The 17,218-nt window shown below is 40.6% G+C and overlaps 1 pseudogene; it reads right to left on the bottom strand.

Annotated features, from left to right (window-relative positions):
- Positions 1-380: 380 nt before the first annotated feature.
- Positions 381-15,481, bottom strand: LOC124286781 (annotated as a pseudogene).
- Positions 15,482-17,218: the final 1,737 nt, after the last annotated feature.

Raw genomic sequence — 17,218 nt, 5'->3', positions numbered from 1 at the left:
TATATGTAGATGAGTTTTAATATGTTTGATCTAAGAAAATACGTTTTTAAGTTCAATTTCTAATCTGCCAACATGTTTGTAAACTTGAAAATAAACATTACGGCTCAGAGAGAGGTAGATTGGTGAGGGGCAATCATTTGATTTTTGTAACGTCATGATAACCGATAAGATACCAATTATCTGCAAAGCTACGAAGCAGTTTCATTGATATGAGGTGTGGAAGTCAGGTTTGGACGTTTGGATGAAAGGAACACTTGTTCGAACAATTATCGCCACTTGCAATTCGTAAAGAATATTCCATTTCCAAAACGTGTCACAGATTCGGCATGTTTACTTCATTGCAACAACGCTAAAATTTCAATATTTAACACACCAAATACTCAAAGGTAAAAAGTTTATTCAAATCCATAAAGGTGGAATATAGTACAATTTCTAGCTGAGATATAATAATATAATATATACATATTTTCCTATACAATACATGTGGCTGTCTGGTATGATTGTGGAAATAATACGTTCATAATGACAGTGGAACGAGGATTCCAAAGTGAAGATTACAGGGAGCCGGGCGCTAACATAACTTGAACTATCTCCGCTTCTATTCTAACGGGATGCAGCATCGTTGTATGATTCTTTAGACTTTACATTTGATACAGCAAGTGGAATCATCGGAAATATATGTAGCAAAGACTGAAAGGACTTAACAGTTTGTGACCTGCAGAAAATTTCAAATCTAAAAGTTGTTAAAGACTCAGAAACATAATGTTAGCTGTTAAATTCACATTTAACCTTGAGCGAAAACATTTTCCGAATACCTTAACAATGCTGTTATGTATCCCAAACATGCAATTGGTGAATAAAACAGCTTAATTCTAACATTTAAAAGCAAAGCGGATAACGCTCAAGATTACTTGTGTCTTCCCCACCTGACGTAAACAAGCGAACAGGTTCAATACTGCTGGCAATACCGGCCACTTCTATACATGCGTGTTCTGAACGAGCAAATCTATAGTGTTCTGTTAGTGTCATGTCTCCCTCATCAGCATCTTGGCGTCACTTTCAGAATGATATCTTCTTTTGGCTGAAGAAGGATGCTGTCATGTCGGAACGTCAACACCTCCTGTGAAGGAAAGAACAAATACAGACATATTCTCCACATTGTGTTCTTTGTGTACGGGCACGGCTCCTATATTTACATATGAAATCCTTAGTTGTTGTTTTACGCCGCACTGAGCAGTATTCGAGTCTGAAGAAGACAGTTTAGTGTCTGTCATCATGAGCATCTACCCAATTAGGATACAGTGACATGAATCAACCGAGCCTGGCTGGATACCTATCCACAAAGAGGTCGTAACGTTACTCCCTGTCTTAACTCAATAGTTCGTCTTACGGACGTTGTAGATCTACGAACACTTTGTGGATCGGGGCCCTGAAGATCATTTCTTACCCGGATTTTCGTGGGTTAAAAGTCATGATAAGGAACTGGAAACTGTGGAATACATTATAAGGATGTTTCCTCAAACAGTTCGACCCGCCATCAGCTTAGTTAAGGTCGTATCACTAACGTTATGCTGCCATAATAATAGCCGTGTTATGAGTCGGACATTACCACTACGGGGGCGTCGTCATGCAAATATAGTTGACATGCTCATGACAATATTTTCCGTGTAGTGTCATGAATATAGCGATATCATGAGCACAATGTATTGTATTACGATAAAAATATCACGGATATGGTGATGCCATCATGAGCACGATTTTGTCACAGTAATATTAAATTAAATATTAAATGTATTAAATATTATTTTGGAATATCAAATGTAGAACTCTGATAACACATGTAAAATACTACCGGTGTCGCTGGAGCAATCTCAAACGTGACAGTTCTCAGAACATGAACTAAGGCAATCTTCGCCTCAACCAGAGCCAGACGCATCCCAATACAAGCTCGAGGTCCATAGCCGAATGTAAGGAAGGACAGCGGATTGGTCTTCTCGTCGTGTCTACAAAGCAGGAAGTAAACTGAGAATGGATCAGTATGCTTAGTTCAGTCTGGCATTTAAAGGGAATTCAGATCGGATGCTAAAGGTAATGATTACATACACGTAATAATTTGCCGGAGTACACAAATACAATACGTCGGTTTCACGCCCAGCGCAGTGGTCAACGTCTAGACCTGTACTTGAAATAGACACAAGACTGCTGAGCCACGTCCCCTTTCAGGAAACTTTCCTAGATAACGTGGTGAGGATTGGTATAATGGTGGCTACGGATATACTCCAAAGACAGTATTACCTCTCTGGCTTGAAGGTATCCGGATCCTTGTACAACTGAGGGTCTCTCTGCAGCGCCAGCACGGGTACAAGGATGGATTGCCCCTCCGAGATAGTTACGTCCCGGATTTTGATAGTCTCAGAAACTTTACGATTTAACCTAATAAAAGAGGAGTGAACGTGGATGATAACTTGTGGCTTGTCATATAGTGTCTTACTCACGTGGTGATGAAGCAGAAACTATACTGAGTCAAAAAAGAAACTTCACATTCTTTCTACAGGGCACTATAAAAGAACAAGAGATGGTAAGATGGTTAAATTGTTATTATTTCATTGCTGAGATCTGTGTGATGTACTCGATACACTGACAGTGCCATAATCAGTTCCATTAGGCTACACCGCCGTTCCAAAACATGGGTATACAGAATGTCAAGTCACAAGAATAAAAATGCGAAATGTCTCAGTTCAATATCGTGTATGGCCGCCCCGCGCATTCACCACTGCCAAACACCGTCTCCTCATTGACTGCCTGATGCTTGTGAACACGTGGTTGGGTATTCTGCGCCATTGCTCTTGCAAGGCAGCGCCAAGTTCCTGGTTCCTAAGACCACGAAGCCTTCTCCCAAGTGTATCCCAAACGTGCTCTATTGGATTAAGGTCAGGGGACCTCGATGGCCAGTCCATGACGTTGATTCCAGCGTTTTGAAGGAAATTTCGTGTCAACATCGCGGTATGCGGCCGAGCATTATCATGCTGCAACTGTAGACCTGGGCCATGAGCCGCCATGAAAGGAACGAGTTCAGGGGTGAGCACCTGGTCGCGGTAAGCAGCAGCTGTGAGGTTTCCACGGATGACCAGAATTCAGGAACGGTTGTTCCCACAGAAAGCACCCCACACCATGCAACTTCCGCCCCCGAATCTGTCGACTTCCTGTACACAACATTGGGCATACCGTTCACGACGTCGTCTCCAGACTCTATGCCTGCCGTCCGCGAATCTGAGGGTAAACCTGGATTCAGACGACTCGATTCCAGTCTCTCTGGGTCCATCGGAGGTAACGTTGGGCCCACAGCCCAGAAAATGAAAACAGTAGTTTGATCTGTAACAAGGACAGGTTACTCCGACTCACCTCCATGAGTGTTGTAGCCTGTTTACATGACCTAGCCAAATATGGCAAACTGGTTGGTCCCCATGCTGTACACAGCATGGGATTCAGCACAGTATATCTCTTTATCTACCACATATCCCAGACGACGTGACGTAGCCCAGATTCCAGATTGTGTTCCAAATGTTCCAACCTGTCCACAAAAGTGTTTTTTCAATTCTTGAGGCCAATGCAAACACGTGCATATGAAGAAAACTTTGATGCGAAGATCACGTGATCGACTGCACGTGCAAAACCTGATTTGGCACTAACATCATTTGCACGACGAATGGATGGGTTTGAGTGGGTTTTGCTAACGTTTTTCTAGAGTCGAAAGATAGGGATCCCATTTCGGATACATAGATGTATCATCAGAAAAAAATTATTCATTATTTTTCGAATTTCATTTTGTGAAGTTTCTTTTTTGACTCAGTATATATATACATTGACTAACGATGAAGGTGGTTCAATATACATTGACAAACGAGAAAGGTGGTTCAATATACATTGACTAACGATGAAGGTGGTTCAATATACAGTGACTAACGATGAAGGTGGTTCAATATACAGTGACTAACGATGAAGGTGGTTCAATATACATTGACTAACGATGAAGGTTGTTCAATACGTACAGTGACTAACGATGAGGGTGGTTCAATACAGTGACTAACGATGAAGGTGGTTCAATATGTACAGTGACTAACGATGAAGGTGGTTTAATATGTACAGTAACTAACTATGAAGGTGGTTCAATATGTTCAGTGACTAACGATGAAAGTGGTTCAATATATAGAGTGACTAACGATAAAGGTGGTTCAATATACAGTGACTAACGATGAAGGTGGTTCAATATGTACAGTGACTAACGATGAAGGTGGTTCAATATACAGTGACTAAAGATGAAAGTGGTTGAATATACAATTGACAAACGATGAAGGTGGTTCAATATACATTAACTAACGATGAAGGTGGTTCAATATACAGTGACTAACGATGAAGGTGATTTAATATGCACTGACTAACGATGAGGGTTGTTCAATATGTACAGTGACTAACGATGAAGGTGGTTCAATAGAGTGACTAACGATGAAGGTGGTTCAATATACAGTGACTAACGATGAAGGCGGTTCAATATACAGTGACTAAAGATAAAGGTGGTTTAATATGTACAGTGACTAACGGTGAAGGTGGTTTAATATGTACAGTGACTAACGATGAAAGTGGTTCAATATATAGAGTGACTAACGATAAAGGTGTTCAATATACAGTGACTAACGATGAAGGTGGTTAAATATGTACAGTGACTAACGATGAAGGTGGTTCAAAATACAGTGACTAAAGATGAAAGTGGTTCAATATACAATTGACAAACAAGGAAGGTGGTACAATATACATTGACTAACGACGAAGGTGGTTCAATATACAGTGACTAACGATGAAGGTGGTTCAATATACAGTGACTAACGATGAAGGTGGTTCAATATACAGTGACTAACGATGAAGGTGGTTCAGTATACAGTGGCTAACGATGAAGGTGGTTCAATATACAATTGATTAACGACGAAGTTGGTTAAAAACAACACCGTGTCTCCCAGTGTCGCCCAGAAGTCATTGTCAAACACACTATGTAGTGTTCAAGATCGTGCCACCTCGACGACACACATGTACACAGGTTAACTTGTCTTCTGTTGGTTATATTTCAGCCTTGCCATTGATATCGCATATGGTGCCTTTATGGCCGACTAAGACAGAACACGCTTGGCATAAGACTATCTCCTGACATGTACCACGTCATCATGGTGTATTATGATGTGATATCATGATGCCATTACAGGAAAGCTCTCAAAACCGGCAGTCCTCCAATCCGACATGCTCTCAATATCGGCACTAGAATTTGGTCTCGGCAGAAGCTACTTAATTTATGATCATTTACACGCCCTCTAATCCGGCGTCAGTCTATTCCGTATTTTCGGCACAACAAAGACCACCCAATTGACAGTTTGTACAGTAATTAACGATCTCTAAACCGGCATCCGGTGTCTCGGCTCTCTGTATTTGATTTACTGGAAGGGAAATAGTGTGTACTCCATCAGCTAGGCCATACACCGTAAGCAGCCATCTGAAGTCTACCTTACCACATGACTTTGTTAACTCACATAACAGCTGCTGGGTAGAGTCTGAGCGTCTCGGTGATGAGGTTGTCCAGATACTTCAGCTTCCCTATGTTGTCGTAGTCAGGCTCCTCCTGAAGATAGCAACAATCAGACTGTTTGTGTCTTGACATCATATCGCATAGGGTGCCTCTTACAGAGGGAAAGCAGTTTATAAGGATGGTGTAACTCGCTGATATCTTTAATGTTGCCATTTTGTGGTTTTTGTTAGCTCTGGTATTACAATACCAACTTTAAAACAATTACTAGTTTGTTAAAATGTGTCTGTTATATATAACGCATCTGATGCTATGTTTGTTTTATGCTGGACTTATAATATATGACAATGATTTGTCAAAACCAAGTCTTGACCACACAGTGATTCATATCATGTGCGTCTATCTTCACAACCAGGATAAGTTAGTCGTCTCTTTTGACAAGCATGAACATGCTACTGAAGATCGATTTTAATCCGGACGCTTGTTCCAGAAGGGCGGTGTGGTAGCCTAGTGGTTAACGGGTTCGCTCGTCACGCCGAAGACCCGGGTTCGTTTCCCCACATGGGTACAATGTGTGAAGCCCATTTCTGGTGTAACCCCGCCGTGATATTGCTGTCATGTTGCTGAGGGCGGCGTAAAACCATACTCACTCACTTGTTCCGAAAACTACATTTAACACTTACATTCCCCAACATCTCCTTTATTTCGTTATATGCCTTCTTCTGTATTTCCGGGTTCATGGCCAGACAGTAGGACGCTGATTGCAGTGTTGAAGCCGTTGTGTCGTAACCAGCAATGAAGAACAGTATCCCTTGGGCAATTATTTCATCTGTGGCTAGACCTAAAAATGAAAAGAAGTATGTTCATGCTGGTCGTATTACAAAAACTGTAAATTACTGTAAACATATAAAACTGAAGTTTAACTAATACCGCTCCACACAACATCTTGGCTGACAAAAAGCCCATGTCCTGGTAGAATGAGAGTACACTCATTCCGTTTTCCAAAGTACAGCTAAGTTACTTGTAGACACTGCGTGCTTAAGTTCGTCCTATATGTTTTTAATTCTACATGTATTTCAGTTTACTGATTTTTACAAACAATTTCAGAAATATAATTGCACAAAAGCAATCGAACTTACTGGTGAAAGAATTCTTGGTACAATTAGGGTTAACTGAATCAAAGGCATCGAGTCATGTCTGTGTCTGAGACTGTTCAGGCCATACAGAGTTAAAGTGTTGTTTTACATTACACATCAACTGCCTCGGTTTTATTAAGAGGGGCTGGCTTACTTACGGCTGACTGAATGATTGCTAGTAGTTCCCGTTGGCCACGGGGCCATTCTCTTCTTCGGTATTCTGCCATTCTGCTTCAATCAGGTGTTGCAGGAAGTCATTCCTCATCTGTGAATATAGATTAAATATAGATAAATTCTGTTGCAGAAAGATTCCAAATCCTTGAACTGACAAAACATTGAAGGAAACAGTTACCTTTGTACATATTTATCATTACTTCTTCATCCTTGACTGAAATAATGACCAAAAAATACCAAACTCAATTTTATTTCCATTGAAGCGTATGTTCCTGTCAGCTAAAGTCGAGTTTGGTTGTCAACGAATATCATCCTCACACTACCGTAAACAGATGAGGTGATTTAGCTCATGTCTAATTTCCGTAGACAGAAAAGAGCAATTCTGATTTCCAACCTCTCGCTCTTCCTTTGTGTCATTCTGTCGCTGTTTTATCATTTCTGTGATGTTGTTCCGGAAGAAGTTGATAACGCTCATTGGAAAGAATCCCATACCAAGTTTCTGCATTAAAGGAGACACCGCTGGACACAACACTGTCAACAGAGATGACGTTAGTACAGCAGATGTTGTTGTCAACGTGTTATCGTGATGGATGGGGATGATAAGGAGAGAACATAGCTTTTAAATAAACTCTTAAAAAAGTAGAAGAACATGGACTTTCAATTTGGACAGGAAGTATAAGCGGTAACAAACATTTCAAAGACACACATCTTATGCACCACAATTTCTCTTTATCACCACCCCTAAACACAACGTATGTGATGCACGTGCACAACAGTAGATCCATACACGTGCATGGGTGTCATTCTTGATCTTCAGTAACCCGCATGCTTGTCGTAAGAGGCGACTAACGGGATCGGGTGGTTAGGCTCGCTGACTTGGTTGACACATGTCATCGTATCCCAATTGTGTAGATCAATGTTCATGCTGTTGATCACTGGATTGTCTGGTCCAGGCTCGATTATTTACAGATCGCCGCCATATAGCTGGAATATTGCTGAGTGCGGCGTAAAACTAAACTCACTCACTCACTCTTCTTGGAAGGTGACTGCAGTTGCAGCGAGGTGACCACTGTCACCACTGTCTGTAGCAATAAGATAACTGATGTGTTTTATTGTCACTGTATTTCTTCTGCCACTGAATTCTTAGTACCTTTCTATTTCGTCCTGTCATCGCGATTCCTTAGAAAGGATTTGTAGTGATTTTTAAAGTTAGTTACTTTTAGAATATTGTAAATGATATTTCTTCATTGTTTGTTGGTTTCACATCCTTTACAGACTAATTTCCGGTTAGCTGTTTGATACTTGTATGTACCTGATCATACGTTATGTGTCGATGTAAATTCAACATGTACATGACTTGTTTTGTCAGCAAGTTTACATCATAAGGTATCTCGATTACAGGCTGACAGACAGACAGACAGCTTATTTTAGAAACAGGCCTATATGATGATTTATTTCGTTATTTACCTAATTTCCTTGACTTAAAATGTTTCTGACATGATATAAGTATATCGCAACATATTTGATAATATCAGATAGATAAAGATACCAAAGTATAAGAGGTGTATGGTTTCATAACATACTTAGTAATATATTTGTGTATAGTAAGATTACAATCTTACCCTTGATTACGTTTGTATATCAGCCGATCAAATTCTATACACGTTTCATGACATTACATTTGCTATCATGTTGGAGAGGAAACAGGAAGCAAACGAAGCCTTAAACATCTCAGCTTGTTCTTCTCTAGTATTTAAGCCTAAAATATAATGCATCAACTCACCACCAAGGAATGCGTAGAAGGTTCTCAGTTTTGTGGGGCGAAATATCTGTTTAGCGTTGAAAACAAAGGGGTGGTTGAAATCCTTCTGGGAATCTATTTTTATACCAAAGGCAGTTCGTGAAATCACGTCCATTGTGTAAGCGCCAAAGAATCTGAAAAAGATACAGTTATAAAAAAACAAAACAAACTCTTATCTCCAGTACAATAGTTTCCGAATTAGGGAAGTTTCATTTACAAGGCGTTCCCAAACACAACGTGGTAATCGTGGAACAATTGAAGTAATGAGTGAGTGAGTGAGTTTAGTTTTACGCCGCTTTAAGCAATATTCCAGCAATATCACGGCGGGGAAACGGGCTTCACACATTGTGCCCATGTGGGAATTCGAACCCGAGTCTTCAGCGTGACGAGCGAACGCCTTAACCACTAGGCTACCCCACCGCCCCTTGAAGTAATGACTTGTTTAACAACTACATGTATGTGTAGAACACATCGGGACCAGAAAATGCCGATGTTAATTAACTGTCAATTCTGTTTGGGTACAGCATACAGTCTTTTCAATGTGTAATGGAACAAAGTGGTGATTATGAAACGTTTCTTATGATATTCGATAGATATTAATATGTAAAGCACTTACTTTTTCATAGGCACCCCTTCATCTTTTCCGACGACTTTTGAGAAATTAAGTGCAAGTGTCCGAGCACAGTCGTTGATAGGCTCACACATCTAGAACAATGAAGTATCGAGTACGCTCGATATGCTGACCCATCGACACATTTGTTGAGACTTTAAACGTTTTGTTATTATTTTCCTTTGTTTGTTAACAGCAATGCTGAAGAAATATTATTTTGCATGAGGTTTCACAAACATACACTGTTCGCTTGATTTAATGCCCTGACATATTGTGTTGTTTTTCTCACTCCTTTCAGGGAATAATGATCAGACGTATTGTGGCTGTGACCAAATCCAAATTCCATTTTAAACAAACATCTTTCATAAGCATTAGTAGGGACTGAGATTTTGTACCTGAAATACATGAAAAGGACAAAACCATTTAAGTGATAATCCAATAATGATCCCATTTACATCACACGTAGCTGCATATGAGTCCTTATTGAATAGAGATGGTTTGTAGCAGTAGCAACAATCACAAACACTTGCCAAGATATGCCAAGTTGAACATACACGGGGAGATATGTGACAAGTGAAAATAGATAATTGCATCGACCACCATTTTGGTCACAGGTACGTCAAATTCTTTCCTGCAGATACCTTAAATCTTTTAAGGCAACTCTAAAACACTTAACTTGTACTGAGCAATAGCTAAAACGTTCTCATTCAATGACTACTGGCGTATAGCAGCCGTTGAAAAATCTTCTGTTTCTTGCGGTAGGCAACGGCAGTCATTGTTACGAATGACAAGAGTGGTAGCCAAGATACCGACATTTATCGAAGGTAGACAAAGAGAGCTACTCACCCGTCTCAGTTTGGCACCACTGAAAGTTGGGCTGATGATGCTTCTCACTCTCTTCCAGGAAGCATCTTCCAAGAATGCCAGCCCCAGATTGAATGGGTAGGGTATAACCACCGGAAACTGGAAGTTAGTAGAGAAACGTATATACCGAATCTCACAAATGCAACGTCCCAAACCTAGTGATCACGACAAACTACAGAAACAGAAACCGTCCCCAAATGATAGCTACAGGATCATGCCAATCACAAACCACCTGATATTGGATATGCTGTTTATAATGGTAATTTTGACATGCATATAAGTACCGGAAAAGGTTTGCATTAATAAAGTAATTCAAAGAATTTGTAAAACTACTCACTGCCCGGTTTCGGAAATTGTTGAAACTCTTAACGAGGACCACCTTCAGGATTTCCAGATCGGATATAACGTAGTATAGCTGTCTTCCCCTAAAGATCCTTAAACACAGAACAACAAACACAATGGCAAAACATGTCATATGAAGCAAGATGATTTGATCAGAACAAAACATTAATATTTTGGCTTCAAAGTAGAACTGCCGAAATTATAATATATGCAGTGAGTGATTAGATATCTTAGGCTTGCACTTACCCAAACACATTTCCGTACCGTTTCTTCAAGGTGTCTAACTCATAGAAGATTCCCTGTAGGAATAAAAGCAAAGAACCTGGTACCAGCCATTTTAGGCAATATACTAGTATACAGGAAATTTCAAGTAACCATCTTAGTAACACGAGCCCCTAAACCTGCTTCCTGTCTTACACAATATACTTTAACACTGTCATCTCAAGCCTCTTCACAGGAAACACTGGAAGTTTGCATCCATAGTTTTCATATTTCTATGTTCTTGGTTGCATTTTCTCAGTAACATAACAAGCAGTGGGCACACTGTATTTAAGAAATACAGTTCGCTCTACCACCATGTATAGTGTAATAAAACACACTTTCGCCCTGAACTATTATAGTTAAAGTACGAGGACGCTTGCGTCCGAGTGCTTGAACGTTATAATAGTTCAGGGCGAAGGTGTGTTTTATTACTCTATACATGGTGGTAGAGCGAACTGTATTTCGTAAGTAATGTAAGTTAATTGCTGCCATATGGCGAGGCGTTATAGAGGACACACTGTATTCACCATTATCAGAGTGTAATGGACGATAGATGCTGCCATATGGCGAGGCCTTATAGAGGACACACTTTATTCACCATTGGCAGAGTGTAATGGACGATAGATGCTGCCATATGGCGAGGCCTTATAGAGGACACACTTTATTCACCATTGGCAGAGTGTAATGGACGATAGATGCTGCCATATGGCGAGGCGTTATAGAGGATACATTTGCAGGAATCACAAATGTTTTCATCCATTTCAAACAGGATTTACAACCGGAATGTTTCGTCGAAGAACTATTGGTAAGGAGGAGTGAAAGGGCGTTTAGTGGCACTGTCAAACAGGGAAGAACAGACACTTTTATCATTCCCTTAGAAGCCAGTGTGAAGCTAAGTGAATGTTGTGAAAGCTGTTGGTTATGATTTACTGAAACGGAAATAAACCTACATAACATACGGATTGTCAGTTTGAAAGACCTATAGAGGCAACAACTCGTCATAGAAGGCGGCACTCGCTCATCTCATGGTACCACAAGCTTGTAATCTTGAATCAAATAATCTAATAGAAGAATAAGAATTAGACTAGAAATAACATCTTGTGGAACGGACGATTTGCACGCTAATAAAGAATGAATTACACAACGATGTTGGTAAATACTTGTAATTAACATTTAAACCTACAAATCCAGCGTTGTTCCCAATGAAAGGGTATGGTGCTGGCCCGGGAATACCCAGCTTCTTGAAGTGATTGAAGTTCCATGTTCCATATCTGTAAACATAAAACATGTTTTAGACAGATTCAGTGAGGCGTGAAGGACAAACTATCTGTGGACTCCCATTCAGTGATGACACCATTAAACAAGCCCTGTCCTACCGCTAGCATCCGCCATTCATTCAGTAAAAGTATTTATAACAAAGTATGTATAGTCTTAGGCCGCAGAATAGTATCCAAGTCATGCCAGAGCAGCATGTAAACAAACCAGGCAATGGAGTGATCAGTGGACCAGAAAATACAGCCACGTACCTCCATGTTAATTTTGAATAACGTCTGTAAAGACAAAACTTGGCATTACGTTTCTATGGCACTTGTTCGACCACATTTTCCGTAAAGCTGTTGAATAAACAAGCTGAAAAAATCTTTTATCGGTGGGCATTGAAATTGGAGAATCTGGCACAAAGTGTCGGTCAAGAGATAACACCACTAAATATATCTGTGTAGATGATACAAACCGGTTTATTACATACACCCATCAGATTCTATTCTGTGTAAGACGAGAACACCACTAAATATGTCTGTGTTGACAAGAGGAAACAACACTACACGTGTCTCTATTGTGAAGAGGGAACAACGCTACACGTGTCTCTATTGTCAAGATGAAACAACGCTACACGTGTCTCTATTGTCAAGATGAAACAACGCTACACGTGTCTCTATTGTCAAGATGAAAGAACACTACACGTGTCTCTATTGTCAAGATGAAAGAACACTACACGTGTCTCTATTGTCAAGATGAAACAACGCTACACGTGTCTCTATTGTGAAGATGAAACAACTCTACACATGTCTCTATTGTCAAGATGAAACAACGCTACACATGTGTATATTGTCAAGATGAAACAATACTACATATGTGTCTTGTCAAGATGAAACAACACTACACATGTGTCACTATTGCCAAGATAGAACAACACTACACATGTGTCTATTGTCAAGATGAAAGAACACTACACGTGTCTCTATTGTCAAGATGAAACAACGCTACACATGTCTCTATTGTCAAGATGAAACAACGCTACACCTCTGTATATTGTCAAGATGAAACAACATTACGTATGTGTCTTGTCAAGATGAAACAACACTACACATGTGTCACTATTGCCAAAATGGAACAACACTACACATGTGTCTATTGTCAAGATGACACAACACTACACGTGCCTCTATTGTCAAGATGAAACAACACTACACGTGTCTCTATTGTCAAGATGAAACAACGCTACACATGTCTCTATTGTCAAGATGAAAGAACACTACACGTGTCTCTATTGTCAAGATGAAACAACGCTACACGTGTCTCTATTGTGAAGATGAAACAACGCTACACATGTCTCTATTGTCAAGATGAAACAACGCTACACATGTGTGTATTGTCAAGATGAAACAACACTACATATGTGTCTTTTCAAGATGAAACAACACTACACATGTGTCACTATTGTCAAGATGAAACAACACTACACATGTGTCTATTGTCAAGATGAAACAACACAACACATGTGTCTTGTCAAGATGAAACAACACTACACATGTGCCACTATTGCCAAGATGGAACAACACTACACATGTGTCTATTGTCAAGATGAAACAACACTACAAATGTCATTGGGTAAAGATTGAACAACACTACATATGTATCTATTGTCAAGATGAAATAACACTACACATGTGCCTATTAATATTGTCAAGATGAAACAAAACTACACATGTGTCTATTGTCAAGATGAAACAACACATGTGTCTATTGTCAAGATGAAACAACACTCCAATGATCTTTTGGCGATGTATCTAGGATAACACCCCTACCAATATCTATTGCCAGTCTAACGGAACAACGCCACCAGTGAATCTGCAAGTGGGAAAAGGCGTCCATGGCATCCCGTCAAAGGGGACAACGTTCAAGAAATTGCAACTTGACGTCCCTTGCACGCACTACTTACAACAGCTTGCTAGTCTGCCACATGTGCACAGTTCGCTATCAGCTATCAACATGGACCAACACAGCACGATTTTGACAAATGGTCATCGCAGATTTACCAGGTTTTAAAGCAATCAAACAGCAGTCACTGTACAAGTAGATATCCTTGAAATTCAACATTACGTATGTGTCTTGTCAAGATGAAACAACACTACACATGTGTCACTATTGCCAAAATGGAACAACACTACACGTGTCTCTATTGTCAAGATGAAACAACACTACACGTGCCTCTATTGTCAAGATGAAACAACACTACACGTGTCTCTATTGTCAAGATGAAACAACGCTACACATGTCTCTATTGTCAAGATGAAAGAACACTACACGTGTCTCTATTGTCAGGATGAAACAACGCTATACGTGTCTCTATTGTGAAGATGAAACAACGCTACACATGTCTCTATTGTCAAGATGAAACAACGCTACACATGTGTGTATTGTCAAGATGAAACAACACTACATATGTGTCTTTTCAAGATGAAACAACACTACACATGTGTCACTATTGCCAAGATAGAACAACACTACACATGTGTCTATTGTCAAGATGAAACAACACAACACATGTGTCTTGTCAAGATGAAACAACACTACACATGTGCCACTATTGTCAAGATGAAACAACACTACACATGTGTCACTATTGCCAAGATGGAACAACACTACACATGTGTCTATTGTCAAGATGAAACAACACTACAAATGTCATTGGGTAAAGATTGAACAACACTACATATGTATCTATTGTCAAGATGAAATAACACTACACATGATCTATTAATATTGTCAAGATGAAACAAACCTACCAAAGTGTCTATTGTCAAGATGAAACAACATCTTGTGTCTATTGTCAGATGAAACAACACTCCAATGATCTTTTGGCGATGTATCTAGGATAACACCCCTACCAATATCTATTGCCAGTCTAACGGAACAACGCCACCAGTGCATCTGCAAGTGGGAAAAGGCGTCCATGGCATCCCGTCAAAGGGGACTACGTTCAAGAAATTGCAACTTGACGTCCCTTGCACGCACTACTTACAACAGCTTGCTAGTCTGCCACAGGTCGCTATCAGCTATCAACATGGACCAACACAGCACGATTTTGACAAATGGTCATCGCAGATTTACCAGGTTTTAAAGCAATCAAACAAGCAGTCACTGTACAAGTAGATATCCTTGAAATTCAACACTGACATTGTTCAAAAGACAGTTCATATATATTTTCACAACTAGTACAAGTGTCTACTTACATGTAGAGCAACACAGTCGCCGACAGAGCAAGAATGAGATATAGCGGCACGTCCACCAGCCCCAAGATCTCCATGTTGTTGTGACGAGTTGCAGCCACAAACCTGTCTCACATGACCTCTTTATTCCAGAAGGTCATACTGACCTGGCTGGTGTCGTTGTACCGCCTTGCCCACTGGGCTCACAAATGTGGCGGGGTTATCAGAGGTTAGAAACTAGGTTGTGTTTGTTTGTGTTTGTGTTCATGTTGTCTCTGGTAAAGTGTATGTGACTGTGTATTTGGATACCTGTGTCTATGTGTCTGTATTTGTGTGCCTGCATATGCCTACCTTTGTGCCTGTGTGTGTGTGTGCAGGGGCGGATACAGCTTTTTGAGAAAGGGGGGGAGGGGTGCACACTATTGAGAAAAGGAGGGGTGCACACTTCATTTTCACCCGAGTTTCAATGGTCATTTAACAAACTTTCACCACAAAGGGGGGTGCGCACCCTGCACCCCCTGGATCCGCCTATGGTGGTGTATCTTGGCTTGTGTTTGTGTGAGTATTTTTAGTCTGTATATATATGCGTATGTTTGTGAAAATGCGCGGGGTGGTGGGGTTGGGGGTGGTGTGGGGTTGCTGTGTTTTTATTTATGTTTTAACCTGCCTGCCTATGTGTGTGCGCGTGCGTTTCCATTCATGTGTACCCCAACACATGTACATGGAATTAATGGGACTTGCGTGATTTAATTATTAAGTACTGCCAACTTTTCGGCTGGTAAAAAGATATGGACACCCCACTCAGGCAAAACACTGATTCTAGTCCTTGCACCTGATGAAGACTCCATCTTGCACTGTGTTTTGGAATGGCACGATTAGGGATCGAACCACCAGCCTGGTTCTGATCAGGTTAGGCGCTTTATGTGCGCAGTGGCGATGAACATACAGTGACACCCCTACACATTACACACCCCTTCTCATGACGTTGATCAACAGACATCTTTACTGGGTATTTGTTTTCAGGGTACATCCCTACCCGTACTTTGGACTGTTTCTTCCCACCTGTACCCCATGCTACACATCAAAAAGTACCTGGGTGACATAGTATTAAGTCTCGTCTCTCAATACGCTTTTCTATCTTTATCCAGCATATTTGCATTTAAGGTCTAAACTTCTAACATGAAAAGTATTCAACCTGCCAGCACATTCAAAGTAAACAAAGCAGGTTAGCGTTTGTTCTGCTTTACAGAAGGGCTCGTGACCTTCCTCTAGCATGTCTATAATGGACGCTATTCTGTATGAAGGCATGTCCGTTGATGCGTACACAATGTACGTCCTTGAGTACCTGTACACCGCCAGGGCAGGTGAGTGTACAGTACTTGCGCGGTGGGTGGAGTTGGTGAATATACATGATGTAGTAATAGCTGGTGTCAGTGTGTGACAGCCCCTCATTACCTGACTGTTAGGAAGGGTACTGGGGACGAACGAACAGACACAAATACCTCTGAGCTCATTTATCATGTGAATGTTTCTTAGAACCCTATTTATGTTAAATACAACCTTGCTGTTACGGATATGATAACTGAGTGGCCTGTAAACAATCTATATCTAAACCATGTAGATCAGAGGCTGAAAAACACGATCAGTGAGTCACGTAATGGGAGCACAGGGTAAGCTATCGGGAACTGGTTTACGTATCTGGGACACAAAATCGGATTACCTACCAAGGGCACTGAACTGGTAAACCTTTCGAAAACACAGAACTATTAACCCATCGAGGACACAGAACCGATTAACCCATCGAGGACACAGAACCGGTTAACCTATCGTAGACACATAACCGGTTAAGCTATCGAGGACACAGAACCGGTTAACCTGTCGAGGACACATAACCGGTTAACCTATCGAGGACACAGAACCGTTAACCAATCGAGGACACAGAACCGGTTAACCAATCGAGGACACAGAACCGGT

This window comes from Haliotis rubra, unplaced genomic scaffold (genome assembly GCF_003918875.1).
Source record: "Haliotis rubra isolate DU_JTF1 unplaced genomic scaffold, ASM391887v1 Scf391, whole genome shotgun sequence".
Classification (NCBI taxonomy): domain Eukaryota; kingdom Metazoa; phylum Mollusca; class Gastropoda; order Lepetellida; family Haliotidae; genus Haliotis; species Haliotis rubra.
The sequence above is the reverse complement of the archived record's forward strand: the minus strand, read 5'-3'. Positions and strand labels throughout refer to the sequence as shown.